Source organism: Nilaparvata lugens, chromosome 8, assembly GCF_014356525.2.
Source record: "Nilaparvata lugens isolate BPH chromosome 8, ASM1435652v1, whole genome shotgun sequence".
NCBI classification, from domain to species: Eukaryota; Metazoa; Arthropoda; class Insecta; order Hemiptera; family Delphacidae; genus Nilaparvata; species Nilaparvata lugens.
This window is the reverse complement of record NC_052511.1, coordinates 15,082,650-15,088,855: the sequence shown is the minus strand read 5'-3', so window position 1 is coordinate 15,088,855 and position 6,206 is coordinate 15,082,650.

The following is a 6,206-nucleotide window of genomic DNA, read 5'->3' as shown; positions in this document are numbered from 1 at the left end:
AAACGTTGTGTTATATTATCAATTGAAATGAGTTAAAGGCTAAAATTTTTCCAAAGTGTTTTGTAATATATTTTTTTTTTTAATTTTAAAACTGTTTGTTCTATAAATTTTGATATGATTGATTATCGTTTGAAATGGATGCTGGAGTGTATGTAGAATTTTTAGTTGGGTTTGTTGATTAGAATTTTGCTGGTATGTGATTGTTTTTTGAGATGGAAACCCATTATTGCCTAAAGAAGGAATAACAGAGGTTATGACTTAGAGAGGCAGTAATGAGATAATATTTTTGTGTTGATTACTTATGTTGATTGCCATAGATGCAGATGATTACTTATGAATATTGTTTGCCTTTGAAGCAAAATATTATTGATGTTTTGAATGATTTCTTGTTTAATGATTGATAGTAAAGTTTTGTCATGAAATGTAGCTTGTGTTCAGAACATTGAAAAGTCGAAATAAACTATAGTATCCAACAAACGATGATTAATAATATTAAATAATTTGCTTTTTATACAATTTTTGAACACAAAATTAAAACTAAATAATTTTGAAACCCTGAATGATAAATCATAAATGTGAAATGAACTTGCTATAAATGCTATAAATGAAATGTTATATTAAATGATAATGAAATGCAGATATATTATGAAATGATTGTGAATAGAAGATCAATTGTCTGAAATTATTGAAATATATATTTAAATTAATTTTTGTTGTGATGATCTGATGTTTTTTACAATTTTGATAATGATACAGGGTGTTATGAAATTCTATTTCTATTTTGAAGAATGGATTAAATTTCGATATTTGAACAGTGAATAGATGGAAATGAAATTTTTTTTAGTGAAAATTTGTAATTGATATCTCCATATTTCACAATTTATGTATTGCTGACTGTATAATAGGATGTTAACAAATTTCAATTATATATATACTTAAAAATAATTTTCATGTGTATTAGATTGTATTGATAGCCTAATCAAGATTTTCTTCTTAGTTTATAAGCATTTTAAGATAACAGGTACAGCACAGACATTAACATTGGAATAGTTATCATGTGAATCTCGAAATCAGCAACAAGTGAACGCCATGAAGAGTGTTAAGAACATTTGGGTGATTTTCGAACTAGTGTGACATAACTACGCCAATATCTACGCCAATATCTACACCAATAACTACGCCAAAATCAACGCTGATGCCTACACTAATAACTACGCCAATGTCAACGCCAATAACTACGCCAAAATGCCAAAATCTACGCTGATGCCTGTGCTGATGCCAATGCCTGCGCCAATGCCAATAGCTACGCCAATGCCTGCGCCAATGCCAAAATCTGCGCCAATACTGATGCCAACGCCAATAACTATGCCAATGTCAACACCAATATCAACACCAATAACTACGCCAAAATCAATGCTGATGCCTACACTAATAACTAGGCCAATATCTACACCAATAGCTACGCCAAAGTCTGCGCCAATGCTGATGCCAATGCCAAAATCAACGCCGATGCCTGCGCCAATGCCAATATCTGCGCCAATGCTGATACCAATGCCTATGCCTGCGCCAATGCTGATGCCAATGCCAAAATCAATGCCGACACCAAAGCATACGCCAATAACAATGCCAAGGCTTATTGCTGACTTTGTATCTCAAACTTCAACACTACTGCATTACCTGGAGGTAATTGTCATCCATGTTCACATTCGCAACTTTGAATTCAGAAGAACAGTCACAGTATCATGAAAGAATTGATTCAAAAAATCCTCTCCTAAATTATTCCTGTATGCAGAACTCTAAACCTTGAAAGCTGAAAATATCAAAAACCAAACCTTACCTAAATTAATCCTCACCTAAATTAATCCTGTATGCAGCGTCCATCTCTTTCCCAAAAAAAAGAATTACATTGTCATTTCAAGCCTGAAATGTACATTGTATAATTACAAATATGATACAAAAATTACGTGACTCTGTATTGAATTTGGAATGCAGCCGTCTACTACAAACATGAAGCAATGCTAACTGAGATGTCACCTGTATCGAGTTTGGTATGCAGCTGTCTACTACAAGCATGAGGCAATGCTAACTGAGATGTCACCTGTATCGAGTTTGATATGCATCAGTCGACTACAAGTATCAGCCCAACACTACGTGCTTCCAGATCAGCCCAACACTAACGTCATCACATTGGAGTCACACTTAACTGAAAATCATACTGAGTGCCTTAACGGACTGTTTTCCAAAATGTGCATCAATAAAATCAACCGCGTCAATAGTGAAAGAAATGAACATTTTTTGATTTATTGAAATTTTATGTGAAAATTAAATGTAACAATTCATCAATTCATTAAAAAAAAAAAAAAATAAAAATAATAAATTTTTCATTCAACATACTAAATTTTTTTTATGCAATAAAAATTAAATTTTTCTATCTATTAAATTTATGTGCAATTTCAAAAAACTATTCTTTACATATTAAACTTTCTGTTGAGATATTTTTCTTTAAATTATAAAGCTAAATCAAAAGTAATATTGATATTCTATATTTTGAGATATTGTTTGGAAACATATAACAAATGCTATTGATGAATTTTTATAATAATTTTCAATATTATAGGACAACATGTAATGTTTTTATAGAAAAAATTGTTACTGTTCTCGAATTTAATTTCAACAATTTTCATTAGGGTCAATGCAATTTTTTTTTTCTTTAAATTTTCAAACAGTAAAATTTTTTTTATGTCAAGAGGGGGGTATTTGTAATAATACATTTTTTCTCACATTTGAATCGAATCTTCAATTCGAGATCTATGGAACTTTATCGTAAATATCAGAGTCATCAATAGATGGACAAACTTTTTGACGGAGAATTTCTTATCGTAAATGTTTGTTGCATTGTTCCATGGTGTCACCGAGGCAGGGTTAACAAAATTACTAGATAAATGGTTTATTTAAATCGAGATATATATAAAAATTTAAAATAATAGTTTCAAAATAAAGTTTTATTGAGAACAGATGTAGAATGTGAATTCTAAACTTGTAAGTTATAATTTTTTGGTGACGTGTCTGTAAAATCTATACTGAAAAAGGCATTGGCTTTGTGACTTGCAACTTAGGTTTTTCCTGTTCTTCCTTAATTCTCTAGAAAAATGGCTGGCTACGAGTGTTGTTGTAAAATTTTGCTCTGAATCATTTTCGTTTATTAATGTTTTAAATTGCGTTTTAAAAAGTTTATTGTGTTCTATTTTGTTAATAATTAGCTATTTGTGTTTTCAAGCCAATAGCCACTGTTTTTCAACTGTAAACTAGATAAGTATTTTAGTTCGTAGTTACTCTAATTAATTAGGCTTAAGATATAGTTCTTTGTGTATTTGTATAAATTCATCTGAAGATTATAAGTTCATTTGCTCTGAAAACTGGATTTCTCATTCATAGGCGATAGATCCGCATTCACAATTTATCAAGAATCTATTTCATTGGAGCCGACAACTATCCTTAGGTTAATAGGTGGAATGCTATTCCAACCGTTTAAGGAAAAATTGGTAGCACGGCATCCTTAATTTAGTAATTTATTACTATAGTTAGACTACCTATATTTTCATTTCATTCTTTTTTTATGTTTATTTTATTTGTTTTTCTTTTGTGAATAAGGGTAGGCTATGAAGCCCCACACAAAATTACCTTGTTGTTTTTATTTAGACTTTGATGTGGACCTACAATGTAATGTGCATGCGATGGTGTTTGCTACACCAGTCATGTTTTTGCGAAAATTTGTGCAATGTATATTGATTGGTCGAATAAATTATTATTATCATTAGAGCTACTACTACTGATAGTTTAGTGATTTAGAAACTTCAGGGGTTCATCCATGACCTATGTATTATTAATTAAATTTTGTTCATCTTCTAAAAGAGTGTATTGAAGAAAATTTTAGAATAACGGAGACTCATTCAATTCGAGGCTTTGAAAGGATAATTCTTTTAAAGTTCATAGATAACGGAATAATTTGCTCTCAATAATCACACTGACTGTAGGTACCGTATCAAAAACCACTCAAGTTCTTGAATGTCTTCAATAAGATAATTCAGTTTCCTCCACAATTGAGATTCATTTAATCCCAACTCTTATGTAGTCTATTGCGATAGTTGATGAAAGCTAGAATCATATTTATTGGATTGATAAATAGTTTTTTGCAGATTTGAAGAGTGTTGACAGCCTATCATGTGATGACAGCTTGAATTGAGTAAGATAATAAATATATTCACATTCATCTCGAACTCCATATAGACTTAGTCTACAATTCCATCCTATCTCGTCCCATATAGTATCTTATTATTATTATTATTATTATTAGTCGTAGAGCTCCCGAAGTGGAAGACGCTGAGTAAAATCATGATCATCGATTTTTATTAGACTTGGCGGCTTTCTTGTTCGCCCACCAGCTTTTCATTCTCTGAGAAAATGCAGCTTTTCTTTCTTCACTCCATCTTGTGCCAACTCTTGGTGCTTTTATCTCTGGAATAATTTCCCATTTGTCCACTTTTGTTTTGAAATTATTTCTATTTTTAATTTCATCATCAGTAATTCCTGCCAAAACTAGATCTTTCTTAACAGAAATCTAGATCTTTAGTATCTTATTATTGATATTGGATTGTATATTTGCCTAATGGTCATCATCAAACTCAGACTTAATAGAGTACGGTATATGACTTGCTAAAATAAATAATTATCATAATACTTGTGAGAGAATCAATGAATGGCGAAGGACGACAGTTAAACAAGAGAACCAAAACTCCGAAAAACTCAAAGCTGTAAGTTTCGAGCTTGATATACCGTAATCTAAACCCCTACAAAAGAAATTCGAATACGGGAAAAATATCACTACTTTATACCTTATAACAATTTTCCAACAATGTTTCTTCTGGGTTTCGTTTTGGTTGACTAGGTATAACTATATATTGAAGGTCAAAATAATGTTATAGGAGAAACAAAAATAGCCTAGCCCACTCCTTTTTTTTGTTTCGTTTCAAATGTATGTGAATAAGCAATGCATGAGCGATATTTGCGTTATTTCTCCTGCGGTTTTATCATGTTAATAATGTTTAAGTCTGAGTGACTTAACAGTTTTACTGTTTGAGCCATTTGGATTTTGTAGGCTATAATAATATGGATAATAATGATAATCGTAATGCTTCTATTGGTGGGAAATCCATAACTAGATAATTATAATGATACTGAGAGGGTGATGCCCACCTGCCCCTCTCAGGTTTGTGCGTGTGCAATGAGTGGGATTTCCACCTCGTCTAATAGATATATAGATAAATATATTCAGCTGTCACTATAATATAGCTTCACTACTGTTTTCATATTTCAGCAGGGACCGTCAATTAACTTCCTTATCCGACAACACCGACAGTAACTTCTTCATTTGCTGAAACTTCTTGATCATATCTGACATATTCGTGGATTATCTATGAATTGAGATGTCCTAATTATCTGAAGACAGATGAACGCTAAAAGTCAGCGATCTCCCAAGAATAGCTCTCTATTGTTAAGAGTTTACCTACAAATGAGAGTCCATTCATATAAACCATCAATCATCATTCTCTCCATTAGGCTACTGACCAAAAAGCTTCAGCTAGAACTAGTGTAGAAATTGAATAAATCTCAGCAAAGAAGAAAACTTCCCAGATGAGGCCTACTGGACATCAAACAATTTTAAGCGTCGATCAATAAATTTGAATTAATTTTGTGGCACCCCTCCGAGAAACCATCTTGGAGCCGCCTTAGCGACATAGTACTGTTCATTTTCTAAGACCTAATAATAATAATTGGAGTAAAATTAATCTGGAAAAAAACAATTGTTGATTCGTCTCCAACAAAAAGAAACAAGAGGAGAGGGATGAAGCGCCTGTAGAAAATTGGAGAGGGTTACATGCCTACTATGTCCATTTTATTGAAAATTTGATACTCTTGCAAGTAATATTTTATGAATAACTAATGTTTTTGTGTCGTTGAGAAGTTGATATTGTGGTAATTATTCATATTAAAACAAAAGACTAAGAAATTGTCAAAAACCACAGATTTAAAAAATCACAAAAAACAGATTTAAATCTGTGATTTTTGACATTTTCTTAGTCTTTTTATTTAAAATCAATAATGTGTAAGAAGTATCTTTTTTAATGGAGGATGGGCAGTGTTGTGTT